At 43.8% G+C, this 19,175-nt stretch overlaps 20 non-coding genes across 20 annotated transcripts; all 20 read left to right on the forward strand.

Moving 5' to 3' along the window:
- The first annotated feature begins 94 nt into the window (after positions 1–94).
- Positions 95–166, forward strand: trnat-agu (transfer RNA threonine (anticodon AGU)). The gene has a single exon. It is a non-coding gene; the product is annotated as a tRNA-Thr (tRNA).
- Positions 167–971: 805 nt separating this feature from the next.
- Positions 972–1,043, forward strand: trnat-ugu (transfer RNA threonine (anticodon UGU)). Its single transcript has one exon. It is a non-coding gene; the product is annotated as a tRNA-Thr (tRNA).
- Positions 1,044–1,464: 421 nt separating this feature from the next.
- trnat-agu (transfer RNA threonine (anticodon AGU)) lies at positions 1,465–1,536 on the forward strand. The gene has a single exon. It is a non-coding gene; the product is annotated as a tRNA-Thr (tRNA).
- An 818-nt stretch (positions 1,537–2,354) lies between these two features.
- trnat-agu (transfer RNA threonine (anticodon AGU)) lies at positions 2,355–2,426 on the forward strand. Its single transcript has one exon. It is a non-coding gene; the product is annotated as a tRNA-Thr (tRNA).
- A 1,198-nt stretch (positions 2,427–3,624) lies between these two features.
- Positions 3,625–3,696, forward strand: trnat-agu (transfer RNA threonine (anticodon AGU)). Its single transcript has one exon. It is a non-coding gene; the product is annotated as a tRNA-Thr (tRNA).
- Positions 3,697–4,118: 422 nt separating this feature from the next.
- trnat-agu (transfer RNA threonine (anticodon AGU)) lies at positions 4,119–4,190 on the forward strand. The gene has a single exon. It is a non-coding gene; the product is annotated as a tRNA-Thr (tRNA).
- A 798-nt stretch (positions 4,191–4,988) lies between these two features.
- On the forward strand, positions 4,989–5,060 carry trnat-cgu (transfer RNA threonine (anticodon CGU)). Its single transcript has one exon. It is a non-coding gene; the product is annotated as a tRNA-Thr (tRNA).
- A 551-nt stretch (positions 5,061–5,611) lies between these two features.
- On the forward strand, positions 5,612–5,683 carry trnat-agu (transfer RNA threonine (anticodon AGU)). The gene has a single exon. It is a non-coding gene; the product is annotated as a tRNA-Thr (tRNA).
- An 805-nt stretch (positions 5,684–6,488) lies between these two features.
- trnat-ugu (transfer RNA threonine (anticodon UGU)) lies at positions 6,489–6,560 on the forward strand. The gene has a single exon. It is a non-coding gene; the product is annotated as a tRNA-Thr (tRNA).
- A 421-nt stretch (positions 6,561–6,981) lies between these two features.
- On the forward strand, positions 6,982–7,053 carry trnat-agu (transfer RNA threonine (anticodon AGU)). Its single transcript has one exon. It is a non-coding gene; the product is annotated as a tRNA-Thr (tRNA).
- An 818-nt stretch (positions 7,054–7,871) lies between these two features.
- Positions 7,872–7,943, forward strand: trnat-agu (transfer RNA threonine (anticodon AGU)). The gene has a single exon. It is a non-coding gene; the product is annotated as a tRNA-Thr (tRNA).
- Positions 7,944–8,365: 422 nt separating this feature from the next.
- trnat-agu (transfer RNA threonine (anticodon AGU)) lies at positions 8,366–8,437 on the forward strand. Its single transcript has one exon. It is a non-coding gene; the product is annotated as a tRNA-Thr (tRNA).
- Positions 8,438–9,235: 798 nt separating this feature from the next.
- trnat-cgu (transfer RNA threonine (anticodon CGU)) lies at positions 9,236–9,307 on the forward strand. The gene has a single exon. It is a non-coding gene; the product is annotated as a tRNA-Thr (tRNA).
- Positions 9,308–9,858: 551 nt separating this feature from the next.
- On the forward strand, positions 9,859–9,930 carry trnat-agu (transfer RNA threonine (anticodon AGU)). The gene has a single exon. It is a non-coding gene; the product is annotated as a tRNA-Thr (tRNA).
- An 805-nt stretch (positions 9,931–10,735) lies between these two features.
- On the forward strand, positions 10,736–10,807 carry trnat-ugu (transfer RNA threonine (anticodon UGU)). The gene has a single exon. It is a non-coding gene; the product is annotated as a tRNA-Thr (tRNA).
- Positions 10,808–11,228: 421 nt separating this feature from the next.
- Positions 11,229–11,300, forward strand: trnat-agu (transfer RNA threonine (anticodon AGU)). Its single transcript has one exon. It is a non-coding gene; the product is annotated as a tRNA-Thr (tRNA).
- An 818-nt stretch (positions 11,301–12,118) lies between these two features.
- Positions 12,119–12,190, forward strand: trnat-agu (transfer RNA threonine (anticodon AGU)). Its single transcript has one exon. It is a non-coding gene; the product is annotated as a tRNA-Thr (tRNA).
- Positions 12,191–12,612: 422 nt separating this feature from the next.
- Positions 12,613–12,684, forward strand: trnat-agu (transfer RNA threonine (anticodon AGU)). Its single transcript has one exon. It is a non-coding gene; the product is annotated as a tRNA-Thr (tRNA).
- An 818-nt stretch (positions 12,685–13,502) lies between these two features.
- On the forward strand, positions 13,503–13,574 carry trnat-ugu (transfer RNA threonine (anticodon UGU)). The gene has a single exon. It is a non-coding gene; the product is annotated as a tRNA-Thr (tRNA).
- A 422-nt stretch (positions 13,575–13,996) lies between these two features.
- On the forward strand, positions 13,997–14,068 carry trnat-agu (transfer RNA threonine (anticodon AGU)). Its single transcript has one exon. It is a non-coding gene; the product is annotated as a tRNA-Thr (tRNA).
- Positions 14,069–19,175: the final 5,107 nt, after the last annotated feature.

Consider the following 19,175-nt stretch of genomic DNA (forward strand, 5'->3'; position numbering starts at 1 on the left):
GGTGCCTTAAAGCTGCTTAACATCTTGTTCTAATGGACATCAGTTTGACTGCTGTTTGCAACGAAACAACCCCCCATTTTTTCACTTTAAGCAAGGCATGGTGGCCAAGCGGCAAGGCGTTGGTCTAGTAAACCAAAGATCGTGGGTTCAAGTCCCATCCGTGCCTTCAGCGTGATCTTGGATGGTAGTTGCTTAAGTCACTGCTCAAAAGTGTTAAGGCTGCCTCCTTTCTAATCAGTTGTTAGCGTCACTCCACCTTCCATGTGTCTGTTGTAGGACTGTCTTGCTTGAGGCTCCTCTGCAACTCCACACGGTGATCTGAGGGTGGTGCGACTCAAGACCGGAGGGTGTCCTCCAGCTATTGAGGGATCACACTCCTCAGCCTGTTGCAAGAGTATGGGGTGTCTGGTCCATTGTTGCGGTGACGGCTGAAGGCATTGGGAAATTGACAGACTGATTGGGGCTGGGTCTGCTCTGATGCATTAGGTGTGTATGTGACCAGAGATGTCTAGCAACATTAAGAACAGAATTGGACTCATTTCAAAGGAGGGCAATGGTCTTGTAAGCCAAATGTCTTGGGCTCAGTGACCATCCATGACTTTAATGTCAACTGGAGACAATGTGTGGAAAGGCCATTTCAATGTGTAGTCATGGCCTGTCCAAACAGATGCAAGCAATTGTGGGGTCTAGAAGGGGAAACCAGCTAGCTTAAACATGCATTCTTTCTAATGACTAGCAGAGGTCACTCTTCATTCTTTCTTTCTATTCCCACTGATCAGTTTAAACACTGATTGTGACATGTGCCTTTGCTACTTTTAAGAGACGGAGATGGCTAGCAGCACTGACAGGATCAAAGATGATGATGTCATGGAATGTGAGAGATCTCAAAGACTGGAACTGTAAAGTGATTTGAGCCGAGTCGATGTGATTTCTGTATCTGCGTCACAGCCCCGGTTTTTCAGCTTAAGCAAGGCATGGTGGCCAAGCGGCAAGGCGTTGGTCTTGTAAACCAAAGATCATGGGTTCAAATCCCATCCGTGCCTTCAGCGTGATCTTGGAATGCTTTGCGTTTGCGAAGGGCAAGCACTAAAACCTTAAGCCAGTACTCAAAAGTATTAAGCTTGGCATCTTTCTAATCATTTGTTAGCTGAGGCATGCATGCTTTTACTGAAATTGAGTTGCTTTTAAAGGATGCTTTCAGAGTCAGTATGCAAAAAAAGAAACAAACTACAACAAAACATAGACGGTTATAAAAGATGCAGAGGTGCTATAAAACTGCTTAAAATCTTATTCTAATGGACATCAGAGTTTGACTGCTGTTTGCAACGAACAAAACAACAACAAAACAAAGACTTTTATAAAGGATGCAGAGGTGCCTTAAAGCTGCTTAACATCTTGTTCTAATGGACATCAGTTTGACTGCTGTTTGCAACGAAACAACCCCCATTTTTTCACTTTAAACAAGGCATGGTGGCCAAGCGGCAAGGCGTTGGTCTAGTAAACCAAAGATCATGGGTTCAAGTCCCATCCGTGCCTTCAGCGTGACCTTGGATGGTAGGTGCTTAAGTCACTGCTCAAAAGTGTTAAGGCTGCCTCCTTTCTAATCAGTTGTTAGTGTCACTCCACCTTCCATGTGTCTGTTGTAGGACTGTCTTGCTTGAGGCTCCTCTGCAACTCCACACGGTGATCTGGGGGTGGTGCTCCTCTTGTTTGCGACTCAAGACCGGAGGGTGTCCTCCAGCTATTGAGGGATCACACTCCTCAGCCTGTTGCAAGAGTATGGGGTGTCTGGTCCATTGTTGCGGTGACGGCTGAAGGCATTGGGAAATTGACAGACTGGTTGGGGCTGGGTCTGCTCTGATGCATTAGGTGTGTATGTGACCAGAGATGTCTAGCAACATTAAGAACAGAATTGGACTCATTTCAAAGGAGGGCAATGGTCTTGTAAGCCAAATGTCTTGGGCTCAGTGACCATCCATGACTTTAATGTCAACTGGAGACAATGTGTGGAAAGGCCATTTCAATGTGTAGTCATGGCCTGTCCAAACAGATGCAAGCAATTGTGGGGTCTAGAAGGGGAAACCAGCTAGCTTAAACATGCATTCTTTCTAATGACTAGCAGAGGTCACTCTTCATTCTCTCTTTCTATTCCCACTGATCAGTTTAAACACTGATTGTGACATGTGCCTTTGCTACTTTTAAGAGACGGAGATGGCTAGCAGCACTGACAGGATCAAAGATGATGATGTCATGGAATGTGAGAGATCTCAAAGACTGGAACTGTAAAGTGATTTGAGCCGAGTCGATGTGATTTCTGTATCTGCGTCACAGCCCCAGTTTTTCAGCTTAAGCAAGGCATGGTGGCCAAGCGGCAAGGCGTTGGTCTAGTAAACCAAAGATCATGGGTTCAAATCCCATCCGTGCCTTCAGCGTGATCTTGGAATGCTTTGCGTTTGCGAAGGGCAAGCACTAAAACCTTAAGCCAGTATTCAAAAGTATTAAGCTTGGCATCTTTCTAATCATTTGTTAGCTGAGGCATGCATGCTTTTACCTGAAATTACGAATTACGTTTCTTTTAAAGGATGCTTTCAGAGCCAGTGTACAAAAAAGAAACAAACAACAACAAAACATAGACTTTTATAAAGGATGCAGAGGTGCCTTAAAGCTGCTTAACATCTTGTTCTAATGGACATCAGTTTGACTGCTGTTTGCAACGAAACAACCCCCCATTTTTTCACTTTAAGCAAGGCATGGTGGCCACGCGGCAAGGCGTTGGTCTAGTAAACCAAAGATCGTGGGTTCAAGTCCCATCCGTGCCTTCAGCGTGATCTTGGATGGTAGTTGCTTAAGTCACTGCTCAAAAGTGTTAAGGCTGCCTCCTTTCTAATCAGTTGTTAGCGTCACTCCACCTTCCATGTGTCTGTTGTAGGACTGTCTTGCTTGAGGCTCCTCTGCAACTCCACACGGTGATCTGAGGGTGGTGCGACTCAAGACCGGAGGGTGTCCTCCAGCTATTGAGGGATCACACTCCTCAGCCTGTTGCAAGAGTATGGGGTGTCTGGTCCATTGTTGCGGTGACAGCTGAAGGCATTGGGAAATTGACAGACTGGTTGGGGCTGGGTCTGCTCTGATGCATTAGGTGTGTATGTGACCAGAGATGTCTAGCAACATTAAGAACAGAATTGGACTCATTTCAAAGGAGGGCAATGGTCTTGTAAGCCAAATGTCTTGGGCTCAGTGACCATCCATGACTTTAATGTCAACTGGAGACAATGTGTGGAAAGGCCATTTCAATGTGTAGTCATGGCCTGTCCAAACAGATGCAAGCAATTGTGGGGTCTAGAAGGGGAAACCAGCTAGCTTAAACATGCATTCTTTCTAATGACTAGCAGAGGTCACTCTTCATTCTCTCTTTCTATTACCACTGGTCAGTTTAAACACTGATTGTGACATGTGCCTTTGCTACTTTTAAGAGACGGAGATGGCTAGCAGCACTGACAGGATCAAAGATGATGATGTCATGGAATGTGAGAGATCTCAAAGACTGGAACTGTAAAGTGATTTGAGCCGAGTCGATGTGATTTCTGTATCTGCGTCACAGCCCCGGTTTTTCAGCTTAAGCAAGGCATGGTGGCCAAGCGGCAAGGCGTTGGTCTAGTAAACCAAAGATCATGGGTTCAAATCCCATCCGTGCCTTCAGCGTGATCTTGGAATGCTTTGCGTTTGCGAAGGGCAAGCACTAAAACCTTAAGCCAGTATTCAAAAGTATTAAGCTTGGCATCTTTCTAATCATTTGTTAGCTGAGGCATGCATGCTTTTACTGAAATTGAGTTGCTTTTAAAGGATGCTTTCAGAGTCAGTGTGCAAAAAAAGAAACAAACTACAACAAAACATAGACGGTTATAAAAGATGCAGAGGTGCTATAAAACTGCTTAAAATCTAATTCTAATGGACATCAGAGTTTGACTGCTGTTTGCAACGAACAAAACAACAACAAAACATAGACTTTTATAAAGGATGCAGAGGTGCCTTAAAGCTGCTTAACATCTTGTTCTAATGGACATCAGTTTGACTGCTGTTTGCAACGAAACAACCCCCCATTTTTTCACTTTAAGCAAGGCATGGTGGCCAAGCGGCAAGGCGTTGGTCTAGTAAACCAAAGATCGTGGGTTCAAGTCCCATCCGTGCCTTCAGCGTGATCTTGGATGGTAGGTGCTTAAGTCACTGCTCAAAAGTGTTAAGGCTGCCTCCTTTCTAATCAGTTGTTAGTGTCACTCCACCTTCCATGTGTCTGTTGTAGGACTGTCTTGCTTGAGGCTCCTCTGCAACTCCACACGGTGATCTGGGGGTGGTGCTCCTCTTGTTTGTGACATGAGGGTGTCCTCCAGCTATTGAGGGATCACACTCCTCAGCCTGTTGCAAGAGTATGGGGTGTCTGGTCCATTGTTGCGGTGACGGCTGAAGGCATTGGGAAATTGACAGACTGGTTGGGGCTGGGTCTGCTCTGATGCATTAGGTGTGTATGTGACCAGAGATGTCTAGCAACATTAAGAACAGAATTGGACTCATTTCAAAGGAGGGCAATGGTCTTGTAAGCCAAATGTCTTGGGCTCAGTGACCATCCATGACTTTAATGTCAACTGGAGACAATGTGTGGAAAGGCCATTTCAATGTGTAGTCATGGCCTGTCCAAACAGATGCAAGCAATTGTGGGGTCTAGAAGGGGAAACCAGCTAGCTTAAACATGCATTCTTTCTAATGACTAGCAGAGGTCACTCTTCATTCTCTCTTTCTATTACCACTGGTCAGTTTAAACACTGATTGTGACATGTGCCTTTGCTACTTTTAAGAGACGGAGATGGCTAGCAGCACTGACAGGATCAAAGATGATGATGTCATGGAATGTGAGAGATCTCAAAGACTGGAACTGTAAAGTGATTTGAGCCGAGTCGATGTGATTTCTGTATCTGCCTTGGATGTCCAAGTTTGGCGTGGTGGCCAAGTGGTAAGGCGTTGGTCTCGTAAACCAAAGATCATGGGTTCAAACCCCATCCATGCCTTTAGTGTGAGTTTTGTGTTACTTCTGAAAGTTGCCTTTCGTCTTTTTGTGGTCTCTGACAATAGACTTATCTCTGTGCCTGTCCTGCTACACCTCAGTGCAGCATTTGTTACTGTAGACCATAACAATTTACTACAGAGATTAGAGCTTGCCCTTGTTATTAAAGGTACTATGCTGCAGTGCTTTGAATCAAGTGTATTCCAATTTGTTCATGTAAATGGGAGGCCTCTTCACACATTAAGAGGAATGATGGGTTCCGAGCTGCCACCAAGTTACATAATCCATGCCTCCCTTAGGCAGTATCATTAGAAAGTAAAGCATACACTTTCATTGCCTTTGCTACCTGAAGCACATGTGTTTTTACCGAAATTACGTTTCTTTTAAAGGATGCTTTCAGAGCCAGTGTACAAAAAAGAAACAAACAACAACAAAACATAGACTTTTATAAAGGATGCAGAGGTGCCTTAAAGCTGCTTAACATCTTGTTCTAATGGACATCAGTTTGACTGCTGTTTGCAACGAAACAACCCCCCATTTTTTCACTTTAAGCAAGGCATGGTGGCCAAGCGGCAAGGCGTTGGTCTAGTAAACCAAAGATCGTGGGTTCAAGTCCCATCCGTGCCTTCAGCGTGATCTTGGATGGTAGTTGCTTAAGTCACTGCTCAAAAGTGTTAAGGCTGCCTCCTTTCTAATCAGTTGTTAGCGTCACTCCACCTTCCATGTGTCTGTTGTAGGACTGTCTTGCTTGAGGCTCCTCTGCAACTCCACACGGTGATCTGAGGGTGGTGCGACTCAAGACCGGAGGGTGTCCTCCAGCTATTGAGGGATCACACTCCTCAGCCTGTTGCAAGAGTATGGGGTGTCTGGTCCATTGTTGCGGTGACGGCTGAAGGCATTGGGAAATTGACAGACTGGTTGGGGCTGGGTCTGCTCTGATGCATTAGGTGTGTATGTGACCAGAGATGTCTAGCAACATTAAGAACAGAATTGGACTCATTTCAAAGGAGGGCAATGGTCTTGTAAGCCAAATGTCTTGGGCTCAGTGACCATCCATGACTTTAATGTCAACTGGAGACAATGTGTGGAAAGGCCATTTCAATGTGTAGTCATGGCCTGTCCAAACAGATGCAAGCAATTGTGGGGTCTAGAAGGGGAAACCAGCTAGCTTAAACATGCATTCTTTCTAATGACTAGCAGAGGTCACTCTTCATTCTTTCTTTCTATTCCCACTGATCAGTTTAAACACTGATTGTGACATGTGCCTTTGCTACTTTTAAGAGACGGAGATGGCTAGCAGCACTGACAGGATCAAAGATGATGATGTCATGGAATGTGAGAGATCTCAAAGACTGGAACTGTAAAGTGATTTGAGCCGAGTCGATGTGATTTCTGTATCTGCGTCACAGCCCCGGTTTTTCAGCTTAAGCAAGGCATGGTGGCCAAGCGGCAAGGCGTTGGTCTTGTAAACCAAAGATCATGGGTTCAAATCCCATCCGTGCCTTCAGCGTGATCTTGGAATGCTTTGCGTTTGCGAAGGGCAAGCACTAAAACCTTAAGCCAGTATTCAAAAGTATTAAGCTTGGCATCTTTCTAATCATTTGTTAGCTGAGGCATGCATGCTTTTACTGAAATTGAGTTGCTTTTAAAGGATGCTTTCAGAGTCAGTGTGCAAAAAAAGAAACAAACTACAACAAAACATAGACGGTTATAAAAGATGCAGAGGTGCTATAAAACTGCTTAAAATCTTATTCTAATGGACATCAGAGTTTGACTGCTGTTTGCAACGAACAAAACAACAACAAAACAAAGACTTTTATAAAGGATGCAGAGGTGCCTTAAAGCTGCTTAACATCTTGTTCTAATGGACATCAGTTTGACTGCTGTTTGCAACGAAACAACCCCCATTTTTTCACTTTAAACAAGGCATGGTGGCCAAGCGGCAAGGCGTTGGTCTAGTAAACCAAAGATCATGGGTTCAAGTCCCATCCGTGCCTTCAGCGTGACCTTGGATGGTAGGTGCTTAAGTCACTGCTCAAAAGTGTTAAGGCTGCCTCCTTTCTAATCAGTTGTTAGTGTCACTCCACTTTCCATGTGTCTGTTGTAGGACTGTCTTGCTTGAGGCTCCTCTGCAACTCCACACGGTGATCTGGGGGTGGTGCTCCTCTTGTTTGCGACTCAAGACCGGAGGGTGTCCTCCAGCTATTGAGGGATCACACTCCTCAGCCTGTTGCAAGAGTATGGGGTGTCTGGTCCATTGTTGCGGTGACGGCTGAAGGCATTGGGAAATTGACAGACTGATTGGGGCTGGGTCTGCTCTGATGCATTAGGTGTGTATGTGACCAGAGATGTCTAGCAACATTAAGAACAGAATTGGACTCATTTCAAAGGAGGGCAATGGTCTTGTAAGCCAAATGTCTTGGGCTCAGTGACCATCCATGACGTTAATGTCAACTGGAGACAATGTGTGGAAAGGCCATTTCAATGTGTAGTCATGGCCTGTCCAAACAGATGCAAGCAATTGTGGGGTCTAGAAGGGGAAACCAGCTAGCTTAAACATGCATTCTTTCTAATGACTAGCAGAGGTCACTCTTCATTCTCTCTTTCTATTCCCACTGGTCAGTTTAAACACTGATTGTGACATGTGCCTTTGCTACTTTTAAGAGACGGAGATGGCTAGCAGCACTGACAGGATCAAAGATGATGATGTCATGGAATGTGAGAGATCTCAAAGACTGGAACTGTAAAGTGATTTGAGCCGAGTCGATGTGATTTCTGTATCTGCGTCACAGCCCCGGTTTTTCAGCTTAAGCAAGGCATGGTGGCCAAGCGGCAAGGCGTTGGTCTAGTAAACCAAAGATCATGGGTTCAAATCCCATCCGTGCCTTCAGCGTGATCTTGGAATGCTTTGCGTTTGCGAAGGGCAAGCACTAAAACCTTAAGCCAGTATTCAAAAGTATTAAGCTTGGCATCTTTCTAATCATTTGTTAGCTGAGGCATGCATGCTTTTACTGAAATTGAGTTGCTTTTAAAGGATGCTTTCAGAGTCAGTGTGCAAAAAAAGAAACAAACTACAACAAAACATAGACGGTTATAAAAGATGCAGAGGTGCTATAAAACTGCTTAAAATCTAATTCTAATGGACATCAGAGTTTGACTGCTGTTTGCAACGAACAAAACAACAACAAAACATAGACTTTTATAAAGGATGCAGAGGTGCCTTAAAGCTGCTTAACATCTTGTTCTAATGGACATCAGTTTGACTGCTGTTTGCAACGAAACAACCCCCCATTTTTTCAGTTTAAGCAAGGCATGGTGGCCAAGCGGCAAGGCGTTGGTCTAGTAAACCAAAGATCGTGGGTTCAAGTCCCATCCGTGCCTTCAGCGTGATCTTGGATGGTAGTTGCTTAAGTCACTGCTCAAAAGTGTTAAGGCTGCCTCCTTTCTAATCAGTTGTTAGTGTCACTCCACCTTCCATGTGTCTGTTGTAGGACTGTCTTGCTTGAGGCTCCTCTGCAACTCCACATGGTGATCTGGGGGTGGTGCTCCTCTTGTTTGTGACATGAGGGTGTCCTCCAGCTATTGAGGGATCACACTCCTCAGCCTGTTGCAAGAGTATGGGGTGTCTGGTCCATTGTTGCGGTGACGGCTGAAGGCATTGGGAAATTGACAGACTGATTGGGGCTGGGTCTGCTCTGATGCATTAGGTGTGTATGTGACCAGAGATGTCTAGCAACATTAAGAACAGAATTGGACTCATTTCAAAGGAGGGCAATGGTCTTGTAAGCCAAATGTCTTGGGCTCAGTGACCATCCATGACGTTAATGTCAACTGGAGACAATGTGTGGAAAGGCCATTTCAATGTGTAGTCATGGCCTGTCCAAACAGATGCAAGCAATTGTGGGGTCTAGAAGGGGAAACCAGCTAGCTTAAACATGCATTCTTTCTAATGACTAGCAGAGGTCACTCTTCATTCTCTCTTTCTATTCCCACTGGTCAGTTTAAACACTGATTGTGACATGTGCCTTTGCTACTTTTAAGAGACGGAGATGGCTAGCAGCACTGACAGGATCAAAGATGATGATGTCATGGAATGTGAGAGATCTCAAAGACTGGAACTGTAAAGTGATTTGAGCCGAGTCGATGTGATTTCTGTATCTGCCTTGGATGTCCAAGTTTGGCGTGGTGGCCAAGTGGTAAGGCCTTGGTCTCGTAAACCAAAGATCATGGGTTCAAACCCCATCCATGCCTTTAGTGTGAGTTTTGTGTTACTTCTGAAAGTTGCCTTTCGTCTTTTTGTGGTCTCTGACAATAGACTTATCTCTGTGCCTGTCCTGCTACACCTCAGTGCAGCATTTGTTACTGTAGACCATAACAATTTACTACAGAGATTAGAGCTTGCCCTTGTTATTAAAGGTACTATGCTGCAGTGCTTTGAATCAAGTGTATTCCAATTTGTTCATGTAAATGGGAGGCCTCTTCACACATTAAGAGGAATGATGGGTTCCGAGCTGCCACCAAGTTACATAATCCATGCCTCCCTTAGGCAGTATCATTAGAAAGTAAAGCATACACTTTCATTGCCTTTGCTACCTGAAGCACATGTGTTTTTACCGAAATTACGTTTCTTTTAAAGGATGCTTTCAGAGCCAGTGTACAAAAAAGAAACAAACAACAACAAAACATAGACTTTTATAAAGGATGCAGAGGTGCCTTAAAGCTGCTTAACATCTTGTTCTAATGGACATCAGTTTGACTGCTGTTTGCAACGAAACAACCCCCCATTTTTTCACTTTAAGCAAGGCATGGTGGCCAAGCGGCAAGGCGTTGGTCTAGTAAACCAAAGATCGTGGGTTCAAGTCCCATCCGTGCCTTCAGCGTGATCTTGGATGGTAGTTGCTTAAGTCACTGCTCAAAAGTGTTAAGGCTGCCTCCTTTCTAATCAGTTGTTAGCGTCACTCCACCTTCCATGTGTCTGTTGTAGGACTGTCTTGCTTGAGGCTCCTCTGCAACTCCACACGGTGATCTGAGGGTGGTGCGACTCAAGACCGGAGGGTGTCCTCCAGCTATTGAGGGATCACACTCCTCAGCCTGTTGCAAGAGTATGGGGGGTCTGGTCCATTGTTGCGGTGACGGCTGAAGGCATTGGGAAATTGACAGACTGATTGGGGCTGGGTCTGCTCTGATGCATTAGGTGTGTATGTGACCAGAGATGTCTAGCAACATTAAGAACAGAATTGGACTCATTTCAAAGGAGGGCAATGGTCTTGTAAGCCAAATGTCTTGGGCTCAGTGACCATCCATGACTTTAATGTCAACTGGAGACAATGTGTGGAAAGGCCATTTCAATGTGTAGTCATGGCCTGTCCAAACAGATGCAAGCAATTGTGGGGTCTAGAAGGGGAAACCAGCTAGCTTAAACATGCATTCTTTCTAATGACTAGCAGAGGTCACTCTTCATTCTTTCTTTCTATTCCCACTGATCAGTTTAAACACTGATTGTGACATGTGCCTTTGCTACTTTTAAGAGACGGAGATGGCTAGCAGCACTGACAGGATCAAAGATGATGATGTCATGGAATGTGAGAGATCTCAAAGACTGGAACTGTAAAGTGATTTGAGCCGAGTCGATGTGATTTCTGTATCTGCGTCACAGCCCCGGTTTTTCCGCTTAAGCAAGGCATGGTGGCCAAGCGGCAAGGCGTTGGTCTTGTAAACCAAAGATCATGGGTTCAAATCCCATCCGTGCCTTCAGCGTGATCTTGGAATGCTTTGCGTTTGCGAAGGGCAAGCACTAAAACCTTAAGCCAGTATTCAAAAGTATTAAGCTTGGCATCTTTCTAATCATTTGTTAGCTGAGGCATGCATGCTTTTACTGAAATTGAGTTGCTTTTAAAGGATGCTTTCAGAGTCAGTGTGCAAAAAAAGAAACAAACTACAACAAAACATAGACGGTTATAAAAGATGCAGAGGTGCTATAAAACTGCTTAAAATCTTATTCTAATGGACATCAGAGTTTGACTGCTGTTTGCAACGAACAAAACAACAACAAAACAAAGACTTTTATAAAGGATGCAGAGGTGCCTTAAAGCTGCTTAACATCTTGTTCTAATGGACATCAGTTTGACTGCTGTTTGCAACGAAACAACCCCCATTTTTTCACTTTAAACAAGGCATGGTGGCCAAGCGGCAAGGCGTTGGTCTAGTAAACCAAAGATCATGGGTTCAAGTCCCATCCGTGCCTTCAGCGTGACCTTGGATGGTAGGTGCTTAAGTCACTGCTCAAAAGTGTTAAGGCTGCCTCCTTTCTAATCAGTTGTTAGTGTCACTCCACTTTCCATGTGTCTGTTGTAGGACTGTCTTGCTTGAGGCTCCTCTGCAACTCCACACGTTGATCTGGGGGTGGTGCTCCTCTTGTTTGCGACTCAAGACCGGAGGGTGTCCTCCAGCTATTGAGGGATCACACTCCTCAGCCTGTTGCAAGAGTATGGGGTGTCTGGTCCATTGTTGCGGTGACGGCTGAAGGCATTGGGAAATTGACAGACTGATTGGGGCTGGGTCTGCTCTGATGCATTAGGTGTGTATGTGACCAGAGATGTCTAGCAACATTAAGAACAGAATTGGACTCATTTCAAAGGAGGGCAATGGTCTTGTAAGCCAAATGTCTTGGGCTCAGTGACCATCCATGACGTTAATGTCAACTGGAGACAATGTGTGGAAAGGCCATTTCAATGTGTAGTCATGGCCTGTCCAAACAGATGCAAGCAATTGTGGGGTCTAGAAGGGGAAACCAGCTAGCTTAAACATGCATTCTTTCTAATGACTAGCAGAGGTCACTCTTCATTCTCTCTTTCTATTCCCACTGGTCAGTTTAAACACTGATTGTGACATGTGCCTTTGCTACTTTTAAGAGACGGAGATGGCTAGCAGCACTGACAGGATCAAAGATGATGATGTCATGGAATGTGAGAGATCTCAAAGACTGGAACTGTAAAGTGATTTGAGCCGAGTCGATGTGATTTCTGTATCTGCGTCACAGCCCCGGTTTTTCAGCTTAAGCAAGGCATGGTGGCCAAGCGGCAAGGCGTTGGTCTAGTAAACCAAAGATCATGGGTTCAAATCCCATCCGTGCCTTCAGCGTGATCTTGGAATGCTTTGCGTTTGCGAAGGGCAAGCACTAAAACCTTAAGCCAGTATTCAAAAGTATTAAGCTTGGCATCTTTCTAATCATTTGTTAGCTGAGGCATGCATGCTTTTACTGAAATTGAGTTGCTTTTAAAGGATGCTTTCAGAGTCAGTGTGCAAAAAAAGAAACAAACTACAACAAAACATAGACGGTTATAAAAGATGCAGAGGTGCTATAAAACTGCTTAAAATCTTATTCTAATGGACATCAGAGTTTGACTGCTGTTTGCAACGAACAAAACAACAACAAAACAAAGACTTTTATAAAGGATGCAGAGGTGCCTTAAAGCTGCTTAACATCTTGTTCTAATGGACATCAGTTTGACTGCTGTTTGCAACGAAACAACCCCCCATTTTTTCACTTTAAACAAGGCATGGTGGCCAAGCGGCAAGGCGTTGGTCTAGTAAACCAAAGATCATGGGTTCAAGTCCCATCCGTGCCTTCAGCGTGACCTTGGATGGTAGGTGCTTAAGTCACTGCTCAAAAGTGTTAAGGCTGCCTCCTTTCTAATCAGTTGTTAGTGTCACTCCACTTTCCATGTGTCTGTTGTAGGACTGTCTTGCTTGAGGCTCCTCTGCAACTCCACACGTTGATCTGGGGGTGGTGCTCCTCTTGTTTGCGACTCAAGACCGGAGGGTGTCCTCCAGCTATTGAGGGATCACACTCCTCAGCCTGTTGCAAGAGTATGGGGTGTCTGGTCCATTGTTGCGGTGACGGCTGAAGGCATTGGGAAATTGACAGACTGATTGGGGCTGGGTCTGCTCTGATGCATTAGGTGTGTATGTGACCAGAGATGTCTAGCAACATTAAGAACAGAATTGGACTCATTTCAAAGGAGGGCAATGGTCTTGTAAGCCAAATGTCTTGGGCTCAGTGACCATCCATGACTTTAATGTCAACTGGAGACAATGTGTGGAAAGGCCATTTCAATGTGTAGTCATGGCCTGTCCAAGCAGATGCAAGCAATTGTGGGGTCTAGAAGGGGAAACCAGCTAGCTTAAACATGCATTCTTTCTAATGACTAGCAGAGGTCACTCTTCATTCTTTCTTTCTATTCCCACTGATCAGTTTAAACACTGATTGTGACATGTGCCTTTGCTACTTTTAAGAGACGGAGATGGCTAGCAGCACTGACAGGATCAAAGATGATGATGTCATGGAATGTGAGAGATCTCAAAGACTGGAACTGTAAAGTGATTTGAGCCGAGTCGATGTGATTTCTGTATCTGCGTCACAGCCCCAGTTTTTCAGCTTAAGCAAGGCATGGTGGCCAAGCGGCAAGGCGTTGGTCTTGTAAACCAAAGATCATGGGTTCAAATCCCATCCGTGCCTTCAGCGTGATCTTGGAATGCTTTGCGCTTGTGAAGGGCAAGCACTAAAACCTTAAGCCAGTACTCAAAAGTATTAAGCTTGGCATCTTTCTAATCATTTGTTAGCTGAGGCATGCATGCTTTTACTGAAATTGAGTTGCTTTTAAAGGATGCTTTCAGAGTCAGTGTGCAAAAAAAGAAACAAACTACAACAAAACATAGACGGTTATAAAAGATGCAGAGGTGCTATAAAACTGCCTAAAATCTTATTCTAATGGACATCAGAGTTTGACTGCTGTTTGCAACGAACAAAACAACAACAAAACATAGACTTTTATAAAGGATGCAGAGGTGCCTTAAAGCTGCTTAACATCTTGTTCTAATGGACATCAGTGTGACTGCTGTTTGCAACGAAACAACCCCCCATTTTTTCACTTTAAGCAAGGCATGGTGGCCAAGCGGCAAGGCGTTGGTCTAGTAAACCAAAGATCATGGGTTCAAGTCCCATCCGTGCCTTCAGCGTGACCTTGGATGGTAGGTGCTTAAGTCACTGCTCAAAAGTGTTAAGGCTGCCTCCTTTCTAATCAGTTGTTAGTGTCACTCCACTTTCCATGTGTCTGTTGTAGGACTGTCTTGCTTGAGGCTCCTCTGCAACTCCACACGGTGATCTGAGGGTGGTGCTCCTCTTGTTTGCGACTGGAGGGTGTCCTCCAGCTATTGAAGGATCACACTCCTTAGGCTGTTGCGAGAGTATGGGGTGTCTGGCCCATTTTTGCGGTGACGGCTGAAGGCATTGGGAAATTGACAGACTGGTTGGGGCTGGGTCTGCTCTGATGCATTAGGTGTGTATGTGACCAGAAACGTCTAGCAACATTAAGAACAGAATTGGACTCATTTCAAAGGAGGGCAATGGTCTTGTAAGCCAAATGTCTTGGGCTCAGTGACCATCCATGACTTTAAAAACAGTGGCTAAGTGTGTAGTAGTGTGCTGTGTGGGTACATCTCAGTTTTGTTTACCTTTGTGCAGAGGTAGTCTCTCCTGGTTGCTCCGCCCATTTGTCAAGTACTCACCTGAAGCAGCTTACTCATTACTGATTACTCACCTGTTCCTCATGTGTGCTGATCAAGATGGGCTACTTAAGGCTGAAGGAGCCTCTCAGTTGTCACAGGATTGTTGTATCAGCATAAGGTGTGACTGGTGGCTCCAGTCATGGCTGTTTGTTTCCTTGTGGATGAAGTTCTCGTCTCTGCACAGACCTTGCCTGCCTCGGACCTTTTATAGCAGTCGGTGTCAGTTTGTGTGAGTCCACGAAACACATCAGCAGCCCTCATCCTGCTAACCATTCCCATGCATTTCTTCACTGAACAAACCAAGGTCAGTTTTGACTAAAAGCTGGTTCTGTCTGATCGACTGTTCAACAGTCTTTGTTCTTGGAAAATTCCATCACGGGCATGATGAGAACTGATCTCAAATGGAATATAAGGTAAAGTTGGATGGTTATAGGATGGTTAAAGATATTTGTCTGTTCCTGGTTACTTTTCCTTGCCTGTGGCAGAAACTAAAGCTCAGAGCTCAAAGAAAGTAAACTTCAGAGATGGGAATTTAAGTCAGTTTTACTGATCTAACACCAAATCACAACTCTGTTGCTCAAAGAATGTGACTAAACTCACTAGTGTGCTTAATAATATGATGGTGGGAGTTGTTGGTGTGGCTTTGCCATATGTCCACAAGTTGAACTACAAACATGCACCTTTGACCCTTTGCCTGGTATGTTTTCACTTTTCTGTGTTCTGTGGTGCTATGTGGACCTAGACAACCCAATGAAAAATAACACATTACTAAGGTTTCAAAGAGCGAGCCTATTAATATGTTGAAACGAAATGACTGGAATGCTCCTTATGATCCTGCACATGTTTTCATGTTCTGCTGTGGAGGTGGTCCACTTTAAATCTCACCTTCATTAAGACTTTTAACATCACTTCATACTGATCTTTTCAATAAAGCTAAGCATCTTCACATGTTATAATGTGCTTCATACAAATTAACTTCACAAGAAGCAGCTTTTCAAATATCAGTGTAACATTCAGAGGTCACCTGTAGGTTCAATATAAATGCTTAAAACCTGTTTTTATTATGGCATATTTACACATCACAGGACTGCATTATCTCCTTTCCTTAAATAAAGATGCTGCAGAGTTTACTATGCAAAAGCAGGTATTAAAGGAAGCACTGGGTCACTTTTTCCCTAATATTGGGTGAATTTGAGCAGCTTTTATTATGACTGCAACACTTGCAATATGTCGACTGTCAAACCTTTTAAATAAGGAAGATTGTGCAGTGAAGGTGGACAGACCACCAGCTGTAGTGACACACAAACAGATGGTCAAACTTTCTGCTAACACAATTGCTCATACAAGGTTTAAAGCAAAGCAGGATGTTTTAAGCAGTACAAAAATCTAATGATGGGTCCATTGATTTGTGATGAAATAAGGTGTATGCATGATTTAATAATTTTATTACCGCATGAGGTAAAAGGAAAACAAGGAACCTGGTTTAAAGCAAAAATAATGTTCAGTGATGGATTTATTAAAAATATGAAAGTGGGTCAAATCCAAACAAACATGTCTGAAAATGACGGTACTGGTAATTTGAATGTTGATGATGGTGGTGTTGATTATACTGATCCTAATGATTGTGTTTCCAATGTGGGTAAACATTCCAACAACAGTGTCATCAGTAATGGGTCAAGTACTGTTTCCTCTACACAAATTAAAGCAGCGGCTGAAGGGGCTGCACTTGATGCTCGAATGGAAGCTTTAAAGGAACGCCATGTACTGGAGGAACAGCTCATTATGGAAACTGAGCGAGTAGCATCTACTGCTAAGTTACCAGTTTTGGAGGCTTCAGATGGACAGTGTTTCTCTCTGGCACTTACAGATGGCATGAACTCTTAATTTGAAAGGAAACTGACATCGATCAATACTATTAATCCCACGGCAAAAGAATACAAGCCAGGAGCATGTGAAGTTAATACAGCAAAAGGACGTGATACTGCAAAACAAACTGCAAATGATGGATGTCGATGGGGGTGTGGGTGCCTTCTGGGACATGGCATGTGGGGGGGCCCTGCTGGTTGTTGGGTGGTGTCTGGGGCTCTGGGCCGTGCTCTTGGCTCAGGTGGCTGGCCTCTGGGGGGTCGGGCTGCTCATTGTCTCTGGTTTTCTGGGGCTCCTGCCCTCTGGTCTTCTGAGCTCTGTGTGGGCTGTGGATGTCCCGGGTCCCCTGGGTCTTTTCCTGTTTGCCTCTGGATTTGGGGGGGGGTGTTGTGGCTTCTTGCCCTCATTGAGTGCATCTCATGACAGAAACACACATACATTGCAACATAACACAGCAAAATTTTGTGTGCGCACTTGCGCTTTTTAAAAAAAAATTTTTTTAATTAAAATATTATATATATATATCCCATAATACTTTCTTTTCATTCACCTCTTTTTACTCTGTTTATACGTCACTCTGCATCTAATCATTAATTGATATTAATCTCTGGCTCTCCTCCACAGCATGTCTTTCTCTCCCCTCAGCCCAACCGGTCACAGCAGATGACCCCCCCTCCCTGAGCCTGGTTCTGCTGGAGGTTTCTTCCTGTTAAAAGGGAGTTTTTCCTTTCCACTGTCACCAAGTGCTGCTCATAGGGGGTCGTTTTGACAGTTGGGTTTTCTCTATATTATTGTAGGGCCAATACAATAATATAGAGAAATACAAAGCGCCATGAGGTGACTTTTTTGTGATTTGGCAATATACAAATAAAATTGAATTGAAATAAAGTTCTTTTGTTTTTTTTTTTTCTCTCTCTAACAAGTGTAGCCTAAAGAGAACCTATAGAGCTGCTCTTGTCAATCAAATATGTTTGGTACAACAATGCATTCAATACAAAAAAAAAGTTTCATTTAATGCTGTCAAAGAAAACATACAGAACAAGTTTTATTCATGCAGCTTCAGACAGTGTTTTAAAACAGAAGCCCTGCTGATCTAAGATCAGTATCCCTTTTGACTTTTTAATCCCTTTTGACTTTTACTGAGAAACAAAACAGCTGAAGGTTTCACTGTGCTCAGTATATGGTAATTTAGCCTTTGTACAGACAGATTCAGAATCATTAATAATTTACACTACTCTGCAATCTAGATATTTGAAATAGTTTACAAGCTTTGTTATTGTCTCTAAGTTTCTTCTAAACTACAGCAGAAAGAAACTCTGAATCACTCATTTTGAATGGGAGACGTGCATCTGACTGACATACAGCATCCCCTGGAGCTCCTGTGGCAGAAACTAAAGCTCAGAGCTCAAAGAAAGTAAACTTCAGAGATGGGAATTTAATTCAGTTTTACTGATCTAACACCAAATCACAACTCTGCTGCTCAAAGAATGTGACTAAACTCACTAGTGTGCTTAATAATATGATGGTGGGAGTTGTTGATGTGGATCTGCCATATGTCCACAAGTTGAATTACAAAACATGCATCTTTGCTATCTTTGACACTTTGCCAGGTAAGTTCTCACTTTTGTGTTCTGTGCTGTTGTGTGCACTTGGACAGCCCAATAAAAAATAACCCATTACTAAGGTTTCAAAGAGAGCCTATTAACATGGTGAAATGAAATGACTGAAATGCTCCTTATGATCCTGCACATGTTTTCATGGTCTGCTGTGGAGGAGCTTTAAATATGGAAGATTGTGCAGTGAAGGTGGACAGACCGCCAGCTGTAGTGACACACAAATGAGCAAACAGGTGGTTAAACTTTTTGCTAAAGCAGTTGCTCATACAAGGTTTAATGCAAAGTGGGATGTTTTCAGAGGTACACAAACCTCTTGAGAGGTTCATTGATTTGTGTGATGAAATAAGGTGTATGCATGATTCAGTTTTATTACTGCATGAGGAAAAAGACAAAACCTGGTTTAAAATAAAATTGATGTTCAATGATGAATTTATTGAAAACATGAAAGTGTGTCAAATCTAAAGAAAACAATGTCTGAAAATGACGTTTTGGTAATTTGAATGTTGATGGTGATCAAGGTGGTGTTGATGATATTGATCTTGATGGTTTTTCCAATGGGGGTAAACATTCCAACAAAAGTGTTACCAGTAATGGGTCAAGTTTCCTCTGCACAAGGTTAAAGCAGCAGCTGAAAGAGCTGCACTTGTTGCTCGAATGGCAGCTTTAAAGGAACACCATGCATCGAAGGAACAGGAACAACTGATAAAAATGAAAAAGGAACAGCTTGTTAGAAACTGAGCAAGCAGCATCTACTGCTAAGTTGGTGATTTTGCAGGCTTCAGATGGACAGTGTTTCTCTCTGGTACCTACAGATGGCATGAACTCTTAATTTGAAAGGATGAAGAGGAAACTGACATCAATGCTGGAAAGTAACACAGCAAAAGGACATGCTACTCCAACACAAACTGCAAACGATGGCTGTGGATGGATGTGTGTGGGTGCCTTCCAGGACATGGTTACGGAGCGTGGGATTACCCATCCCTACCACTCCCCACTGATTGCTGCTGTTTCCCCTGGGATGGGGTGTCTGTGGGTCCTGAGGTGTGTGGCCAGGTGTCTTGGCATGGCTG

This window comes from Archocentrus centrarchus, chromosome 2 (genome assembly GCF_007364275.1).
Source record: "Archocentrus centrarchus isolate MPI-CPG fArcCen1 chromosome 2, fArcCen1, whole genome shotgun sequence".
Lineage (NCBI taxonomy): Eukaryota > Metazoa > Chordata > Actinopteri > Cichliformes > Cichlidae > Archocentrus > Archocentrus centrarchus.